This window comes from Mauremys mutica, chromosome 2 (assembly GCF_020497125.1).
Source record: "Mauremys mutica isolate MM-2020 ecotype Southern chromosome 2, ASM2049712v1, whole genome shotgun sequence".
NCBI classification, from domain to species: domain Eukaryota; kingdom Metazoa; phylum Chordata; order Testudines; family Geoemydidae; genus Mauremys; species Mauremys mutica.
In genome coordinates, this window is record NC_059073.1 from 76,486,748 (window position 1) to 76,507,736 (window position 20,989).

Here is a 20,989-nt window from a genome sequence, read left to right on the forward strand (position 1 = left end):
TAAAAGATTTAGGCAAAAAAGACAATATTTAAGAAGACATTTTCTTGCATATTTTCCAGAACTTTTTAATTTAAAAAATTGAGGAATCTTTAAAATTGTGAAATATTTGCTGATTTTGCACCTTATGAAACCCTTGATTTATTAACATGTACTTCTCTTTAGCTATTACAAATGTTGTGACATGTTCTGTTAAAATATGGCTTCTTAACATCAATGGTATTTTTCTTTTAAATATTTTTGCAGATAGGAGCAATCCACAGAGGCACTAACTTGTTAACCTTCTCTGGATTTCTGTTTATTTTAATTAATTATTTTCTGTTATCTTTTTATGACTGGGACTACACTGCATCAGGTAATTATCCATTTGGTTTTTACAACTGTAGAGCTACTCAAACCACATTCCTGCAAGATATCTGCCTGCCTCCTCCCACACAAAGCCATATTGACTTCAATGGGGCTCCATGCGGATATAGTGGGGCCTGCCTGCCCACATCTCATTGCAGGATCAGGGCTGTGAGTGGCAAAGACTCACAGAAAGTCATTTAGCTGAAATTTTACACTATGAGTTTGATCCTGCACCCATTAAAGTCAAAACTCCCATTGAATTCAGTGGTGCAAGATCAGGCAGTATCACAGGATTCTTATGCCATAGTCGTTCATAAATAAGATAATAAAAAAGTAAAACCCATGCCTTCCATAGAGTTTTTTCATTTACCTCAGAGACCATAATATCTAAGATCTGTGTCCAGATCAGTATTCATTTCCCTTTCTTTTCTGATGTCAAAATAAGTGAGTTTCACCTCCAAATTCCAGTCTTTTTCTGGCCAAATACAAAACTACAGAAATGGATTCAAAACACCTGCTCCCTCCTGACAAATTTAGATCTACATTTTCTCAGGATCCAAATCCAAACTTATCTGTATAATGGGCTGAATTACTAATACCACTCACTCCGATTTCTACGATGACATCAACAATCACAATTTGTATTAATAGATTTTCGCCTGGGTCTGTAGACCAATTTGGGAAGAACAACATTTACCAAACTGACCACAGAGCCATTTGCCTGGGTTGTGTTAAATGAGCTGCACATTATTTCTGTTCTTGGTGCTGTGCTTCCTGCTGCACCAGCCAGACTGTAAGAAAACTGAAAAGGTTTGTATATATGAACGTTTATTGTTGGGATACCCTCACCAGGTTATGTCTAATTTAGATTGCATGCTCTTTCGGGCAGGGACCTAGTGCTCTAAATAAACAAGGATTTAGAGAATAGCAGTTTTGTAGCCATCTTGTAGTTCTATACAGTTCATATTTTCCCCCGGTTTAAATGCAAGAATATCAAGAATCATTGTATCAAGCACCTTTCCAAAAATCAAGAGAAACTATGTCTACTATATTCCCTCTAGCCTATGGGCAAAGTTTTCCTCTCTGATCTGTACAGTAAAACTGCACAAAGATCTCATTTATGTTACTAACAACAATACGTTACCTAGAACTTAATAATTACACAGTGCATTACACAAATATTAACTAATTAGTTGTTGGGTGGTCTGCACAGAACCTGAATGAAGATTTTTGCCCTATTCTCATTACTTTCATACAATGTTGTAATCACTTCAGCTGCAATAATCTATTATATATTTTTTCCCCTTTACAATATGAACGTACTTGTAAATACCCTGGGCCTCCATTATTCCACTAAATTCAGTGAAGTGTAATCAATATAGATTGCTGATGATGCACATTGCTTCCAATTCACAAAAATATCTTGTTTTAATTCTTTTTCATATAATGAGGATATGCACATACACACATATACATCTGTTGTTGCACACAAGACATTTAGGTGGATTTCATTAGTTATAACCACTGTTATTCCTTCCCACCCCTCCACTCACCCCATATCTTGCAGGTGCCAGTCCCGGAATTGTTCCAACATGGGTATGGCTGTTTGGTGCTTGTACCAGCTTTTGTGCTTATGCTTTAGGTAAAGTATGATAAGAGAATTTGCATAACTCATATCAACATATTGTTTTGTCCAGTATGTTGTAATTAAACAATAAAAGGATGTGAATAAATTACTGGCCTATTCCCAAAGCACTGAAATATAGGTATTTGATAATGTACTGAAAATGTTTAACACCCGTAGGATGTATTTTTAAACCAACATACTGAAACTTTCCATATTGGTAAACTGCAGCCTTGATAATTAGCTCATCTCCCTTACAAATGCAAGCAGAATTTTTCTGCAGCATGACAACACTAAACATTTTCTTGGGAAATTGTCAATAAGTGCTGACATTGCTGTCTGTGATACTGGCTACAGTCCTTGGCTTTCTTAAAAAAATAATTTCATTGTTATCTTTGGGTGTATTATTTTAGTGGGGGAAGATGTTTCAGAATGGGACAGCTTTGTCTTACCTGTACATTTGCTCTTTCTTAAGAATTATTCATAGATTCCAAGGCCAGAAGGAATCATTGTGATCACTAGTCTGACCTCCTGACTTTCCCAAAAGAATTCCTAGAGCAGATCTGTTAGAAAAACATGCAGCCTCGATTTTAAAATTACCAGGTATGGAGAATCCACCATGACCCTTGGTAAGCTGTTCCAATGATTAATTACTCTCACCGTTAAAAATGTATGCCTTATGTCCAATCTGAATTTGTCTAGCCTCAACTTCCAGCCATTGGAGTGTGTTATACCTCTCTCTGCTAGATTGAAGAACCCATCATTAAATATTTGTTCCCCACATAAGTACTTACAGACTGGAATCAAGTCACCCCTTGATCATCTAGATTTGTTAAACTTAATAGATTGAGCTGTTTGAGCTTGTTTTCTAATCTGTTATTCATTCTTGAGGCTCTTCTCTGAACCCTCTCCAATTTATCAGCATTCTTCTTGAATTGTTGACACCAGAACAGGACACAGTATTCCAGCAGCAGTCACACCAGTGCCAAACAGAGGTAAAAGGTCCTCTCTATTCCTGCTCAAGAGTCCTCTGTATATGTATTCAAGGATTGCACTAGCCCATTTGGCTGCAGTATCGCTTTGGAAGCTTATGTTCAGCTGATTATTCATCACAGCCCCCAAATCCTTTTCAGAGTCACTGCTTCCCAGGATAGAGTCCCCCATCCTGTAAATATGGTCTATATTCTTTGTTCCTAGCTGTATGCACTTACATTTAGCCATATTAAAATGCATATTGTTTCCTTTTACCAAGCAATCCAGATTGCTCTGAATCAGTGACCTGTCCTCTTCATTATTTACCACCCCACCCCCCAATTTGTATGTCATTTGCAAGCCTTATCAGTGATGATTTTATATTTTTTTCCAGGTCATTAATATATTATGTAGCACAGGGCCAAGAACTGATCTCTGTGGGACACCACTAGAAACATACCTGTTCAATAATAATCCCTCATTTACAAGTATATTTTGAGTCCTATCAGTTAGTCAGCTTTTAATTCATTTAATGTGTACCATGTTAATTTTATATTATTCTAAGTTTTTAATTAAAATGTTATGAGGTACCAAATCAAATGCTTACAGAAGTATATTACATCAACATTATTACCTTTATCAACCAAATTTGCAATCTCATCAAAAAAGATATCCAGTTAGTTTGGCGGAATCTCTTTTCCATAAACCCATATTTTTTTGGCATTAATTATATTATCCTCTTTTAGTTCTTTATTAATTGAGTCCTGTATCAGCTGCTCTGTTATCTTGCCCAGGATCGATGGCAGACTGACAGGCCTATAATTACCCTGGTTATCCCATTTATCCTTTTTAAATATTGACACAACATTAACTTGTGTCCAGTCTTCTGGAATTTTCCCAGTTTTCCAAGACTTCTTGAAGAACATTAATGATCCAGTGAGTTCCTCAGCCAACTCTTTTAAAATTCTTGGATGCAAGTTTTTCAGATCTGCTGATTTAAAAATGTCTGTCTTTAGTAGTTGCTGTTTTACATCCTCCTGAGGTACAAGTGGAATATATCATCTGTTTTTCCCAAATACAGAAAAGAAATATATATTGAACACTTCTGCCTTTTTTGGATTATTATTTATAATTATGCCATTTTCATCTAGTAATGGACTAATACCATTGTTGAGATTCTTTTTGTTCCTAGTATCTTTAAAAATCTCCTTCTTATTGTCCTTAGCTCTGCTGGCAATAAATTTCTCCCTGTGCCCTTTTGCTTCCCTTGTCAATTTTCTACAATTCCTAGCTTCTGATTTATATTATTATCAACTTCTCCTTTCTTCCATTTATATATATAAATATAACAAAATCATAATTTCCAATCATCATTCACATTTTTTCTGATTAAATTCTTCTTCCCAGTTGATTTGGCTCCTAACTGTTTTCAGCTTTGTGAAATTGGCCCTTTTAAAACACCAAGTGTGTATCTCTCTTGTTTGGACTTTTTTCAGTTTTCACATTACAAATATTATCAAGTCATGATCACTTGTACCTAAATTAAATTAATTTTTAATTCTGTGATCAGTTCCTTGTTATCTGTCAAGCCAAGATCTAATATAGAATCTCTCTGTGTTGGACGCAACACTTTTTGATTAGGAAATTGTCATGTATAATATTTAGAAATTCCAAGGATCTTTTAGTACTGGGAGCATGATACCTCCAATATAGGTCACTCAAAATGACGTCCCCGATGATGACACAGCTTTTTTTCCTATACATCATAAATAGGGGCATAAGGAGGTGATCATTCTGTTCCCTGTGTCATTTTTGTGGTCTGCAGAAGACACATACTAATATTGCATCTTATGCTTTATCTGTTAGGACATTGATCCTTAAGCATTCAAGATCATTTTCTTCTGAGTTATCAATGAATTGGAAACAGATAATGCCATTTTTGACGGAGTGCTATCCCTCCTCCCCTTTTGTTATCTCAGTCTTTCCTAAATAGGTTATAACCATTGATTTTAACATTCCAGTAGTGTGAATCACCCCACCAGATTTATGTAATAGCAACTACATCAAATTTATGAGCAATTCCAATTCCTCTTGTTTGTTATCCTGGCTTCTAGCATTGGTGTGTAGGCATTAAAAAGAATAGGAGTACATGAGGCACCTTAGAGACTAACAAATTTATTGTAGCATAAGCTTTCGTGGGCTACAGCTCGCTTCATCGGATGCATGTAGTGGAAAATACGGAAGGAAGAGAGATATATATATACACACACACACAGGGAACAATGTTACCATACACATTATAAGGAGAGTGATCAGTTAAGGTGAGCTGTTGTCAGCAGGAGAGAAAAATAACTGTTTGTAGTGGTAGTGAAAATGGCCCATTTCCAGCACATGACAAGGAGATATAAGGAACTGTATGAGGGTGGGGAGGGGGAAGATAAGCATGGGGAAATAGTTTTACAATTAAAGAATTTCTTCTCTTCATGTCCTTGGCTTCCTTGATTAATTTTGTTCTCAACATCTCAATTTTGCACAGAGTGTTCATATCTACCCTATTTTTATCTTACACTGTTGTTATTAGTTTAACACCCTCCAGACTACTCTAGCCAGGCTTTCCTCAAGAAGATTGACCATGAACATCTGACAATCCTGTCCGCTGCATACTAGCGATGGTTCTTATGGAAATCTTTGGCGCTTAACCACTGACTCTATAAGAAGCTCCCAGGCACTCACAACTACAGAAACTAGGGGAAATAAAAGACACAGAGCAGGTAAAAAGGGGAAATGAATGTAGTGTTCTTGTTTTGTCTCTGCTGCAACTCCCTTGATACTCCAGTGTCTGTCCAGAAAGATAATATGAGCATTATAGGTCTGGTCTGAAGTGCATTTAATGATTCAGTTTCATCTAGGATTGCCCATTTTGCTGCCTTTTCTGCTCATGGCAACATTCTAACCATATTCTGACCTTTCAGTTTCATATTCATGTTTTACACCAGATTAGATTTGTGTATGTCTAGGTGTATGCCTCAGTATTTCTATTCTATTGCTGAAATTTGTGCTAAGATTATATACTGACCGGGATTTCTGTAGCTCTATAGTACAATACATGATTGGCATGATCATTTCTGGAAGTTGATGATCAGGCAATTTTGGCTAATAATCCTTCCCAATCATCATCATCACTACTAGAAGTGTTTTATTTCATAACTATCATTCTTTGCACAGCCTTAATGAATTTAATTAAATGATCATCTGAGTATATCACCAAATCACTTCCCGGCCATTACAGGGACCTTGGGCATTGAGGCATCCTACGTGTGCCTGTGACACACAATAGTGGGTCTCTTCAGGGCTATAAATACTTTGGTTCTAATTCTGGTTGTTGGGCTCAATTCAGGGGTAATTGATGTGGGATTTAGTGACCTGTGATTACGGGTGGGCAAACTGGATTATCTGGTAGCCCCTTCCAGCCTTAAACTCTATGACTTTGTAATATACAGCTGGGAGGTGTCATCCACCAACATGAGACAAAAAAGCAGGTCTCTTAGGCCTGGTCATTTGGCTTCAAGACATTTAATATCTCATGAAACTATTTGAAGGAAACAGTCTCTCTGCTGTGTCCTGATCCAAGTTCCCCCTCGAATAACACCACAAATGAACTGAAAATGTCTATAGATATGAACATAAGATACTGGTATGTATAAATCAGCAACTAGACTTGACAATATATGATCAAGGGAAACATTATTTATTCTTTTTATAAGATGCTACTAGGATTCAGCCAGCAAATAGCCACCCGAATCCTCCCAAGTGTTAAATAAATAAATAACCCAACCCACCCCTCCCCCCCAAATATTTTCATGAGTATTTAACTCTAACTCAGAGACTTTAACACACACACAAAAATCTTTTCCCCAGAATTAAAGAAAGTAATAAAAGGATTAGTCTATCTGCACATTAGAATAATCAGGTTAGATTTGTAAAATCGTGTAGATCAGGGGTGGGCAAATTACAGCCCGTGGGCTGGATCTGGCCCATCAGGGCTTTGCATTTAGCCCACAGGATTGCCACTCCCATGGCGCCGCGGGGTTAAGGCAGGCTCCTTGCCTGCCCAGGCCCTGTGCCACTCCCGGAAGCGGCTGGCACCACATCCCTGCGGGCCCTGAGGTGGAGGGGGAGGGCAGAAGGCTCCATGTGTTGCCCTCACCTGCAGGCACCCCCCCCCCGCAGCTCCCATTGGCTGGGAACGGGGAATCGCAGCCAATGGGAGCTTGGGGGAGGTACCTGCAGGGTAGCACGCAGAGCCCTCTGCCCCTCCTCCCCCAAGGGTCACAGGGACATGGGATGGCCACTTTCAGGAGCCCGCACCCCAAACCCCTCCTGTACCCCACACCCCAACCCTCTGCCTTGAGCCCCCTGCTGCACCCCACACCCCTTCTGCACCCCAAGCCCCTGCCCTGAGCCCCCTGCTGAACCTTGCACCCCAACCCCCTGCCCTGAGCCCTCTGCTGAACCCCGCACCCCTCCTGCACCCCAACCTCCTGCCCTGAGCCCCCAACCCCCTGCCCTGAGCCCCCTCCCACACTCCACACCCTCTGCCCCAGCCCTACATTCATGGCCCTGCATGCAATTTCCCCACCCAGATGTGGCCCTCAGGCCAGAAAGTTTGCTCACCCCTAGTGAATAAATCATAATTATTTAGGGTTATTTTCTGCAGGACTTGGGTCTACAGTGTTTTGACAGAATATCAGGGAGGCCATTGGGAGACAGAGTAATGAATGCAAGTATCTACTGGCAAAGCTTGTGAGGAAGAAGAGTTGTAACAGAAAAATATTTAGATGAGGGCAGAAGTCAATGCTATATGAGCAGGACTAAAGTTTTGGTGGAGCAGAACTCCATTTGTTCTTGGTCTATGAGTACATTTTCCCCATGTTATTACATACAGTAGCATGAAATCTATCTAACAAAATTGTAAAGCATTGGGAAGCGTGCTCAAAGGACTCAGTCCAGTAGCCCTTTGGGGGAGTTATTTGACCATGGGCTAGATAGCTGGGCTACCTCCATCTTCATCCTCTCTTATTTTTCTATTTGCTCATGTGTTAATGGAAAGACTGGGATTTCTGTACACACAATGTATATATCTTTAAGTATTGTCTTGCTTAACTTTATGTTTTCACATTGGGAAAAATATAACACAGGAGTTCTCTTTCTTCCTTGGGGATATGATCTAAGCCAAGTGGTAAGTATTTATGATTCTTGTTTTTAAAACTATGTTACTGTTAAGTATTAAAGGAAAGAGGAAAATATTGCTCAGGGCAAATGAACTTGGCAAAGAAATTGAGTAAGAAATAGCATAATCCTAGAAGTATTGCAGAAATATTTGTGCATTTGAAGGGAAGGGGCATGCTCAAACAAATCATCAGTGTTATAGTTTCATTACCTTATCAGAAAAATATGCCTGCAGCAAGTATAAAAATCAGTTGACATAAATGAGAATGTAATTTAGCTAGATTTGATTTGTGACATTTAGCTAACCGTAGTTTTAGTGAAACTGTAAGCATAGCAGTTACTTCATCAGCACAAGGCTTTGGTGCGCTGTACGAATTAGTACACATGGCATTTATTAAAATGCCATAATCATTGCTCTGAGCCCCCCAGTGCCCTGACTTTCACTGCTCCATCAAACCTTACATAAAATGCAGGGATATAAATGACACTATTTGCACAATGATCATATGGTGTTCCCAAATGATTTTACCCATGCAAGAGTTCAAAATCAAGTACCTTTACTTAGAATTCATCCTCCTAGATTGATTTCCCCAATCTCAGTTATCTTCTTCTGGTGGCTTACTAAGCAGACTCCAGGTGGAGCTCTTTCAGAAACCAGATCCTAGGCAGGATCTTGATGACCAGTTGTATTGCCATCACACTTTAGGACTTCCCAGAAAGGTTCATTCTGCATGGCAGGTACAGCTGTGTGAAGACAATCAATTTTTAAAGCTCAAATTATTAATATGAATCCTCATGGAAAGCTGTTCATCATTGATCCAGTGTTGAAAATTCAGAGAGATGTCCCCTATTCATGAGGCTCTATTAGGGAGGAAAGTACAGGACTGGGAACCAGCTGATCTGGGTGGTACTTCTGGCTATGGCACCAACTTCCCATGTGACCTTGGGGAAAACACCGCTCTATGCCTAAGTTTCCTCATCTGTAAAATAAAGATGATAAAACTTCCTTATCTCATAGTTGTGCTGTGAGGCTTAATTCAGTGGTGCTTGTGAAGGGCTTTGATCAACTAAGGTGAAAGGCACTAACAAAATGCAGACTACTCTTACTTCCATTTTCCATCGACTTATTCCACAAGCCACTGTATTTGTTTTTATACCTCGTTTCTAGTAACATCCGTAATGACCCACTCACAGTCAGAGTGATAAGCAAATAAATTTAAATATCTATTAATTACATGAAGAGGTCGAGAGGGTGTTAAGGCAAGCGCTATATATAGGGCCCAGATCCACTAAGGTACTTAGGCATTCTGACACTGAGTGTCATGGCGCCTAACTTTTGAGCATCTAAAAAAACCCACAGGAACAAAATTGTGATCCACAAAACCTTGGCATCTAGACAATAAATGGGGGAAGAGAGGCGCCTTACAGTACGATCCACAAAGCCAGCACCGGGGGCGGGGGGAGGGGGGGGGAGCTGTCTAAGCTAGCCAATAGGAAATGTTGACAAGAAAGGTGTGTGGTAAGCCCTGCCCTTATGGAGATAGGCACCTAAGGCTGGGCTGCAGGAAGGCACCTGTCTTTGCATGCGAGCCATGAGCTTGGGGAGATAGGTGTTCGGCTGCCTAAATTGTGCGCAGGGCCTGAAACAAAAGAGAAGAGGACCTCCCTTATAACCTTTAGCCCAGTGGGCAGGGTACTCTCCCATTTGAACAGGGATCAGCCACCTCTCAGGTGAGTGCCTTAACCACTAGGCTATAGAATCATTCTGACTCTGTCACTGGCCCAATTAATATTTAGTTATTCAATTAAAGGGGAACAACTTCAATAGGAGAGACTGATGGAGCCTCACATCAGACTACTCCATAGTCCAATGTTTAGGACACTCCCCTGAGAGATGGCTAATTCCTGTTCAGCTCCCTTCTCTCCCTCAGGAGGAAGAGGGACTTGAACCAGGGGTCTCCCACATTCTGGGTGAGTACCCTATCCCCTCCCAACACAGCTCTTTTGTCCATATCTGTAAATCACTTTGGAACCTTAGATGAAAGGTTCTGTTTAAAGCAAGCACATCATTATTACCTCCAGCTCTCAGAAGACGACTCCTCTAACTTCATTCAATGGCAGAGTTACACCATTACACCACTATTTCAAGCACAGAGATGACCCAGTCACCCTTAACAAATGTGCCTCCTTTTTAAATAGGTTGCCAACCATCCAGAATTGTCTGGGAGTCTCCAGGAATTAAAGATTAATCTTTAATTAAAGTTTATGTCATATGATGAAACCTCCAGGAATACGTCCAACCAAAACTGGTGATCCTATTTTTAAACTGATGGTAGCCAATCACTCAGGGCCACATTTTCAGCATAGTGTGCAGGAAGTGCTGCATATATTAACTGGAATTGTATGACAACAGCAGTTGTGTAAGCTCAATGAAAACTTAACCCTCATTATGCAGTTTACAAGATGATGATGATGATGATGATGACGACGACAACTCAGCTTCATTCTATGCAGTGGCAGACTATCCTCTGTAATTGCCTCTATCTTAATTAGAAAATAAAATAGCTGTGGTTCATCATGAAAAAGAGATGAAACAGAGAAATTCTTGTAATTTATGCTGATCACTTATTTGCCACTGCATAACTCATCAGAATTAGTAATGTAATTACAGTGTTTTGGTTGTAATTGGTGTTCCAATTAGCTTTGTTTAGAGCTAGCCATTCATAGGAGGCCATGATATGTAAACTTAAAAATTAAGTGTAAAATTTCTGAAGGACAGGTGATCAAAGACATCTACGTTTATAGAATCATAGAAATGTAGGGCTGGAAAGGACCTTGAGAAGTCATCAAGTCCAGCCCCCTACTCTGAGACATGATCAAGTAAATGTAGACCATTCCTGACAGCTGTTTCCAACCTGTTCATAAAAACCTCCAACGATGGGGATTTCACAGCCTCCTTTGGATGCCTATTACAGACATTAACTACCCTTATAGTGTTTCCTAATACCTAACCCTAAATCTCCCTTGCTATAGATTAAGTCCATTAGTTCTTGTGCTGCCTTCAGTGGACATGGAGAACAACTGATCAAGTCCTTAATATTTTCGTTATTTAAAACCATCCAATATCCTTGCTATCCAATATCAGTAAGGATGCTGCCTTAATGATGTTTATTTCTCCAATAAACACAAGCTCTTAGTCCTATGCTAGGGTGACCAGATGAGAGGGAGAAAATATCGGGACACATGGTGGAGGGGGTCCGCCGGCAGAGCAAAAAAAAGGCGAGTGCTGCCGGTTACTTTTCACAGGAAATTTCTATAGATTTAAACATTTCCATGTATTTGTAATTCTTGTGGAAAAAACACTGGAGATGTTTGATTAAAAGAAAAAAAAGTTTTAAAAAAATATTTTAATAAAATATTGAAAAATGTTACTGAAAAGTTAAAAGAAACTGCCCCATCTATTTGTATTGAAAAACTTGTTGGTTTTCAGGTTTTTGGTGACAAAATGGGAAATTTTGATCAAAATAAATTTCATTCTGGTCAAAAAATTATAATTGAAAAAGAGAATATGAAAAAATTTGGACTAGCTCTAACCATGACCCTAGCTCTAAGCCAGCTCCAACAGCTAGTGTGAAGTGGTAGCAAAGAATTTATTGTTTCTTATTGACAGGTGTAGCACTGCTACTGTGTGCAGTCCCAGAGACTTTATGCTTATCAGAAGCACTATGGGAAATTTTTCTTTAATAAAGTGGTAGGTTAAATCCTACCAGATAAATTACAAATGTTGGTAATAACTGGAGTGATTTAGGTGCATAGGCTGTGTCCCTACTTCTCACTCACTATTGCCAGTTGAAAAGAGGAAACAAAGCTAAAAATAAAAGGAAAAAATAAACAGCAGTTGTGAGAAGGAGCCTCTCAGTCTGAGCAGTGGACCACCAGAAAAGCCCAGATAGTGTGTATTCACTGAAAAGATGTATTGGCATTACTATTTCAATGTTAAGAGTTGAACTCGGATAGCTATTTCAGCTAAAAAGAAAATTACACTTCCAACCCAAATAGTTATACCAGTTAAAAAACAAAAACAAACAAACCACCTGTTTGTACACCAGGTTCTACTGAACCAGTGTGTGACCAATCACAATCAACTAACACGCTTGAAATTAATTTAAGTGAATATGACATGTTCAAATTCACGTGAACATCAAGAATATTTTTATGTGCAATTGCATAGAAAACTTTGAAATTTTGTAGAATCGCTTCAAAAGAGAACCTGTTAACAGTCACGTTTTGTTGGAAAGTCATTTTCTCCAAATATTTTTCTTGCCTCTACTAAGTATTAAAATAGAATTAATGTTAAGGATTGATTTACTACAGTGAGAGACACACCCCAGTAGGGTTCTGTACAGCCTCTATTCTGCAAACGGGTTTGTCTAGATGGAGAGCTGGGGTGTAAATTTACAGCGCCCCAGGCTGATGCACACTAACTGACTGTGTGGACTCCATGACTGTGCATTAACAGTCCCCGACTGCGCTTTCATAGAATCATAGTGTTTGAAGGGACCACAGGCGTCATCTAGTAGTCTAACCCTCTGCCAGATGCAGGATTTGTTATCTAAGCCATCCAAGACAGAAGGCTGTCCAGCCTCTTTTTGAAAACTTCTAGTGAAGGAGCTTCCACAACCTCCCTAGGCAGTCTGTTCTATTGTCCTACTGTTCTTACAGTTAGGAAGTTTTTCCTGAGATTTAATCTAAATCCGCTATGCTATAGTTTGAACCCATTGCCTCTTGTCCTGCCCTCTAACACAAGAGAGAACAACTTTCTCCATCTTTTTTATGGCAGCCTTTCAAGTATTTGAAAACCTCTATCATGTCCCCCTTTAATCTCCTCTTTTCCAAACTAAACATACCCAGTTCCTTCAGCCTTTGCCTGTATAGCTTGCATTTCATCTCTTTGATCATCTTTGTTGCTCACCTCTGGATCCTTTCCAGTTTCTTCACATCCTTTCTATACATTGGTGACCAAAATTAGACACAGTACTCCAGCTGAGGCCTAACCAGTGCTGAATAGAGCGGTACTATCACCGCCCATGACTTGCATGCTGTGCCTCTGTTAAGGCAACCTACAATTGCATTTGCTTTTTTTTGCAACAGCATCACATTGCTTACTCCTGTTGAGGTTGTGATTCACCACAACTCCCAGATCCTTTTCAGCAGTGCTGCTTCCAAGTCAGTTATCACCCATTCTGTATTTGCACATTTGGTTTTTCTTCCCTAAGTATAACACCTTATATTTGTTGAATTTCATTTTCTTGTCTATAGCCTAGTTCTCCTATTTATCAAAATCCCTCTGAATTTTAGCTCTATCCTCCAAAGTGTTGACAACCCCGCCTAGCTTTGTATCATCTGCAAATTTGATCAGTATGTTCTCTATTCCTACATTCAAGCCATTAATAAAGATGTTTAACACTGAACCCATAACAAATCTCTGTGGAACCCCACTTGAGACTTCCCCCCAATCTGACATAATTCCATTAATGGTCACTCTTTGTTTGTGGAAGCAGCAAAGAATCCTGTGGCACCTTATAGACTAACAGACGTTTTGCAGCATGAGCTTTCGTGGGTGAATACCCACTTCTTCGGATGCAAGTAGTGGAAATTTCCAGGGGCAGGTTTATATATGCAAGCAAGAAGCAAGCTAGAGATAACGAGGTTAGTTCAATCAGGGAGGATGAGGCCCTGTTCTAGCAGTTGAGTGAAAACCAAGGGAGGAGAAACTGGTTCTGTAGTTGGCAAGCCATTCACAGTCTTTGTTTAATCGTGAGCTGATGGTGTCAAATTTGCAGATGAACTGGAGCTCAGCAGTTTCTCTTTTAATTTGTGGTTGTTTAACCAATTATGTATCCACAAAATGGTAGTTCCATAAAGCCCACATTTCTCCAGCTTAGTTATCAGAATGCATGTGGGACGGTGTCAAAAGTCTTGCTGAAGTCCAGGTATATTATATCCACTACATTCCCCCTATCCACCAAACCAAATACCCTGTCAAAGAAGGAAATAAAGCTGGTTTGGCATGATTTGTTCTTAGTAAATCCATGCTGTCTGCTGGTGATTTACCCCCTTCATCCTCCAGGTATTCACAAACTGAATGTTTTATACATTGCTCTAGTTAGTAGCTTCCCAGGCATCAAAGTCAGGCTGATAGGTCTATAGTTTCCCAGCTACTCCTTTTCCCCCTTTTAAAAGATGTTAGCCCTTTTCCAGTCTTCTAGGACCTCTCCCGTCATCCATGAGTTTGCAAATATTATTGCCAGTGGCTCCAAGAATTCTTCAGCTAATTCCTTCTGCACCCTGGGTGAATCGCATCAGGCCCTGCTGACTTGAATTCATTCAGATTAATCAGAAGATTGCTGATGTGTTCTTTACTTATCCCGATCTGCATCCTTTCCTCTTTATTGTCTATGGTAACTTTGCTAGTCATCTGGTCATGTTATTTTTTGTGTGAAGACTGATGCAAAATAGGCATTGTGCAGCTCTGCCTTCCTATCATCTTCTGTTACCAGCTCACCTTCTCCATTGAGCAGTGGACCCACATTATCCTTGATCTTTCTATTTGGTCTGACATGTTTGATGAACCCCTTCTTGTTATCTTTAACATTTCTTACCAGCTGTAACTCATTCTTTGCCTTGACTTTCCTGATTTTGTCCCTATATGTCACGCTATTCCCATATATACTTCCTTGGTGACGTGCCCCTCCTTTCATTTCCTGTATGTATCCCTTTTGGTTTTTAGGTAGCTCTTCTTATCTTTCCTCTGCATCAGAGTAGCTTAATGTTGATCCTCTAGTATTGTATCTTTTAGGAACTGCCAACACCTCTCAACTCCTTTTCTTCCTAATTGACTTTTCCATGGGACTTTGCCTACTGTTGGTTGGTTGAATCTGCCTTTCTGAAGTCTAGGGTCCTTGTTTTGCTGTTCTCATGTCCTCCTTTCCATAGGATCAGATCATGATCACTTCCCTCCCAGGTTCCCAACCACCTTCACATTCTCAGTTAATTTATCCCTGTTGTGTTATCCGCACACTCTAGGGCACACACCTTTACCTAGTTCATAGGGCTCAAGGCATAAGCCAATTAATTTAGGCACCTTGCACCTTTTCCCAGATTCTAGGGCTCTGGGTGAAAGGCACACACCCTTACGCCATTTGTAGGGCTCAAGGCCACCCAGACCCAATTCTGAGGGTTCAGGGAGTAATCTGGTTCATTTAAGTACCCCCCCCCCACTTACTCAGTTCCTAGGGCTCAGGGCATACTCTTCTGCAGGTCTGCGGGGTCTTTTATCAGTGAAAGAGCCTTACACAGTAATATCCTTAACTTCTATTTATTAACAGTTACCAAAACAGAATGCACACACTAAGCATACAATGCTCACCACTCCCAATAAAGCAGATGAACTTTTCCTGATGGCCAGTCAGATCATCCGGGGACTCCAGCTTCTGCATGATATAGTTGGCAGGGTGTTGAGGTCTGGCAGCTCTGATCTTGGGGCTGTGTCCTGGAGTTAGGTTCCAAAGAACTTCCTTTTGGACCCAAGTTTATATAGTGAAACTTGAATCCTGCTTAGCTGTACCTTAACCAATCATTTTATTAAAGTACTACAAAATAATTCTTTGACCAATCCTAACATATTGCGAAACAATTCTTTACCCAATCATACCCCACCACCTTAGTTGATTTAAATCTTGCAAAATTAGTTATGCAACAGACAGTAATAATTGAAGAACCAAACAGAAACCATACAGATAAAAAATAAGGAAGTAGGGACCATAAAGGCAAAACAATAAAGAAGTAGAGATTTCACAACCACAACTGTTGATAAGATCTTTCTTTAGTAGCATTCTGTCTGGCAGGGAATGGCTTAAGATGTTTAAAGATAACTTTCTTTATCTGGTGGTGAGTGGGTACTATTAGTATAGGAGCGCCTTCTTAACAGCCTGATATTTAATTGTTTTAGTGAAATTTAGATGGAATGTGAGGATGTGACTCTCTGCTTCTTGGCTCATGGCTGCTGGCATCCTAATGTGACTGCAGAAAAAAGGCCTCAGACCTTACAGTTGGTCAAGATCAGATAAAAAAAAAACAAAGGATGACTCCCTAGTTGTTTCCTGAACTCTGAATCAGAAAGTTATCCCCTAACCATGCTAAGAATTTGCAGAACATATTATGTTTTGCTGTAATAGTCTTCCAACGGATATCAGAGAAGTTAAAATCCCCCATTAATACTAGCTCATGTGTGTTAGCTAATCTTGTTATCTGCTTGTAGAATGACTCATCCACTTCCTGTTCCTGATTTGGTGTCTATAATAGACCCCCATGATAACATTGCTACTGTCCTTTCCCCTTTTTATCCTCATCTAAAGACTCTCAGTAGATCTGTCACTCACTTTCTTTTGGACCTTGGACCAAATGTATACATTCTTGATGTATAGCACACCACCACCTCCTTTTTTCCCATACCTATCCTTTCGGAACAATCTGTACCGCTCAATGCTGGTACTCCAATCATGGGAGTTGTCCCACCAAGTCTCTGTAATGCCAATTAAGTCATTTTCTTTGTATACCATTACTTCCAGTTCATCCTGCTTGTTCCCCATATTCATTACATTTGTATATAGGCATAGGCGGCAGGTTTGTATAATTTTTGGTGGGGCCCAAAATGGTGGTGCCCCCCCGCTCCCGCCAGGGGCGGCTCTAGAAATTCCGCTGCCCCAAGCAGGGTGGCGCACCGCGCCGCTTGCGCCGCCCTTCCCCAGTCCCGCGGCCGGGGCAGAAGTGCCTGCGGACGGTCCCGTGGTCCCGCGGCTCCGGTGGAGCATCCGCAGGCATGCCTGCGGGAGCTCCGTCCGAGCCGCGGGACCAGCGCACCCGTCGCAGTCGTCCCTGCGGCAGGTCTGCTCTTCCCGGGGCTCCTGTGGACCTCCCGCAGGCATGACTGCGGAAGGTCCGCCGGAGCCAAATGCCGCCCTGCCAGGACAATGCCGCCCCATGCGCCTGCTTGGCGCGCTGGGTCTGGAGCCGGCCCTGGCTCCCGCCCTGTAAGCTGATATAAAATGAAGCTACAATGCATCAGTGCCACAAGATTACAAAGGTCAATTAAAAGTGGAAAGTCAGAAGCAGCACTTGCCTACTTCAATATACAGTATTATATTTTGTTGCACCTGTTGTGGTGAAGTGGGAATGTCCTTAATATTTTCTCTGAATACTGTATGGGTGCCTCAGTTTCCCCTGCAAGATGCCAACTGAAGGTGTTGGGGACAAAGATCAGGTGGCCTCCTTGTCCGGAAGAGACACAGAGGCCAGAGGAGGGAGTGTCAGTTTGGAGCTGGCTGGGGAAATGGGGAGAGACCCAGAACTTGGTTCTGGGCTCCCCACCCCACAAGATGGACCTGACAGAGGGGTTCTGTTTTCTGTACCTACAAGCTCTGTTTAAACTGTGTTCCCGTCATCTAATAAACCTTCTGTTTTACTGTCTGGCTGAGAGTCACATCTGACTGCGGAGTTGGGGTGCAGGGACCTCTGGTTGCCCCAGGACCTGCCTGGGCAGACTCGCTGCGGAAAGTGCACAGTGTGGAAGGGCATGCTGAATGCTCCGAGGTCAGACCCAGGAAGGTGTAAGCTTCTTGCCCTGGAGACAGTATGCTCAGAGAGGAGGCTCCCCTAGAGTCCTGACTGGCTTTGCATGGAGTTGTTCCAAAGCATCACAGCATCCCCTTCCACACCATGCGCTTCCCAGAAGTCTGCACAGGCACTGACACTCCCTCCTCTGGCCTTTGTCTCTTTTCCAAGCATTAGGAGGCCACCTGATCTTTTTGTTCTCCAACACCTTCAGTTGGCACCTTGCAGGAGAGTGGCCCAGGCCATCAGTTGCCTGGAGATAGGGTGTCAGCCATTCTCTGTGCAGACAGCATCACACTGGCCCTCTAGGGCTTTACAACAATCACACCCCCTTATCCCACCATCTAGAGCCTTAAGAAATGCATTGGGGAAACTGAGGCACGCAGACAGTATTCAGAGAAAACACCTGTATACGACCAGTTACATACTTTGAAGGGTGTAAAATAATCAAATATTGTGCTAAATACAATGATACTCCAAAATGACCACCAAATTTAAGTTGCATGTTTTTCCCCTCAGGTGAGGGTTCTGGGGTGGGGCTGGGGATGAGGGGTTCACAGTGCAGGAGCGTGCTCGGTGCTGGGGGTGCAGGCTTTGGGGTGAGGCAGGGCTGAGGATGAGGAACTTGGGGTGCAGACAGGCTGCCCCAGGGCTATGGCCAGAGAGGACTCCCCATCACCACCACTGGCAGCAGCAAGCTCCAGGGGAGGGACCCCTCCTCTCCCCCCTGCCCCCCACAGCACACTCACTCTGCACCACAGTCACTGCATATGTTCCTTCCTAGGGCCCCTCAGGTCCAGAAAGCCCACTCACCTCCCCTGTGATGGGTACTAGGGGGTGGGTGTTGCCATCACAGGTAGCCTTCCATGTTGCTGCCCCTCACCATAACTTCACTGTGGATGGGGCTCCACAGTGGCTATGGGGCAGGGGAGCAGGGTGTCATAAAATTCACCCAAGCCCCAGCTGCTCAGCTAGGTCTATGAATCCCCCTCCCCCATCTGCCCTGTGGTGGGTGGATGCTGGAGGGGAGGGGCACTGCCTTCACATATGGCTTCCTGCCTCCCTGACCCCTGCTGCAGCCTCTCACCGTAGCTTCAGTGGGGGGGGGGACGAACGGTGGGAGGGGATGGCATGGGGCTGCCCCTTCCCCAGCGTTGGGCAGGAGTGGGGGCTGGGGGGGAATCATAGGGTCAAACACTCACGGAAGCCCAGGACCTGCTCAGGTGGGTGAGGTCAGTCTCCGAGTCCTGGCCGGAAGTGCCCTTTGCATCTCCTGCAGGTAGGGGGAGGGGAGGGCTGCCAAGCATGGCACAGCCCCCTCCCCTCCCCCGGCCAGTGCTCCAGCAAGCAACAGCAGCCGGCAGCAGCAGAGGCAACAGGCAAGGCAAGGGAGAGAGACATGCCTGCGTTTAAGCCTCCAGCCTCCAGGGTGGGGTAGAGGAGAGGGCTGCCACCAGCACGGCGGGCCCCCCTCCCCCTCCCTCGGAGATGGTACAGTCGAGACACACAGACGCAGCTGCCTGCGTTCAAGCAGTTAAGCTCTCTGGGGCGGGGCGGGGCAGGGCGGGGAGGGGAGGGGGGAAGCTCTCCAGCCCTGGCGGCGGCAGCGGCGCGCTCCAAGCAGGGGAGATTGGTGGGGCAGAGCCCCTGCTTGGGATTTATTCATGGGGCTAAAGCCCCAGAGCCCCATGTAAGTCAGCGCCTATGTATATAGGCATCGAAGATATTTTGCAGCCTGTCCTGTTGCTTTTCTTCTTGCCTTTTTAATGTAGTTGTGTTTTCTAGTCCCTTCTTCAGAAATTAGCCTCTTTCCCTTGTCTTCATTAGTTGAGGCTAGATGTGCATTGGTCGGATTTTTGTCACCATCCCTCATAGGACCTAGTTTAAATTCTCCTTATCAGGTTAGCCAGACCATGTTCAAAGATGCTCTTCCCAGTATTTGATAGATGGAGCCCATGCCAGCACAGTAATCCCCTTTCCTGGAACATGAACTCCTTGTTTAAGCAGCCAAGCTCTCTCAACGATACCACCTGCATAGCCACACATTTACTTCCATGATTTAACAGTCCTTGCCCAGATCTTCTCTTTCAACAAGGAAGGTGGATGAGACACCACTTGCACTCCAAACTCTTTTATCTTTCTTCCCAGAACCACGTAGTCTGCAGTGATCTGCGCAAGGTCATTCTTGGCAGTATTGTTGGTGTCCAGATGGATAAATAGGAAGGGGTAGCGGTCTGAGGGCTTGATGAGTCTCAGTCACATCCTGAATTCTAGGTCCAGGCAAGCAGCACCCTTCTCAGAATTCCCAGTCTGGACAGTAGATGGATGACTCTCCCGCTTAGGAGGGAGTCCCGACCACCACTATCCTCAGGGGCGGCTTCAGGCCCCAGCACGCCAAGCGCATGCTTGGGGCGGCATGCCGTGGGGGGCGCTCTGCCGGCGCCGCAAGGGCGGCAGGCGGCTCCGATGGACCTCCCGCAGACGTGCCTGCGGATGGTCCGCTGGTCCTGCGGCTTCGGTGGAGCATCTGCAGGCACGTCTGTGGGAGGTCCACCAGAGCCGCGGGACCGGCGACCGCCAGAGCGCCCCCCGCGGCGTGCCGCCGTGCTTGGGGCGGCGAAATGGCTAGAGCCACCCCTAACTATCCTTCTCCTCCTCTTGGGAGTGGGGGTCGTGGAACCCCCATCTCTAGGACAATGCGTTCCATGCCTTCTGGTCGAAATGGTCTCCTGATCCCTTCCCTCAGATGATGCTTCCAAGGCATTCTCAGCAGTAGTACCTGTGCAGAGAGCCTGAAAGCAGTTGCTTACTTCTATCTGTGTTGGGGATATATTGGTTCTCCTCCTTATTCTTCTAGAGGACACATACTGCCAACTTTCTTCCTTGTTCTCCAGTCCCCCTTGCAATGCCCTCTCTGATTCTTCAGCAGGCTGTGCCTGAAGTAACAAATCCTGATTTCTATCCAAAAAGTCTTCATTTTCTCTGGTGCAATGCAAGGTCGATACATGGTCTCTCTAGTTCTTTAACCTTTCCTTCCAGTATGGAGACCAGCTTTTACTTCATACAAAGTCACTTCTATCCTCCAGGAGAAAGACAAACATGATCTACTCCCAATGAGAAATTTACACTCCAGCTTTTTGTGCACCA

The 20,989-nt window shown here is 43.1% G+C and overlaps 1 pseudogene; it reads left to right on the top strand.

The window, feature by feature from the left end:
- Window positions 1–20,989, top strand: part of LOC123363183 — an 83,575-nt pseudogene that overhangs the window by 32,253 nt on the left and 30,333 nt on the right.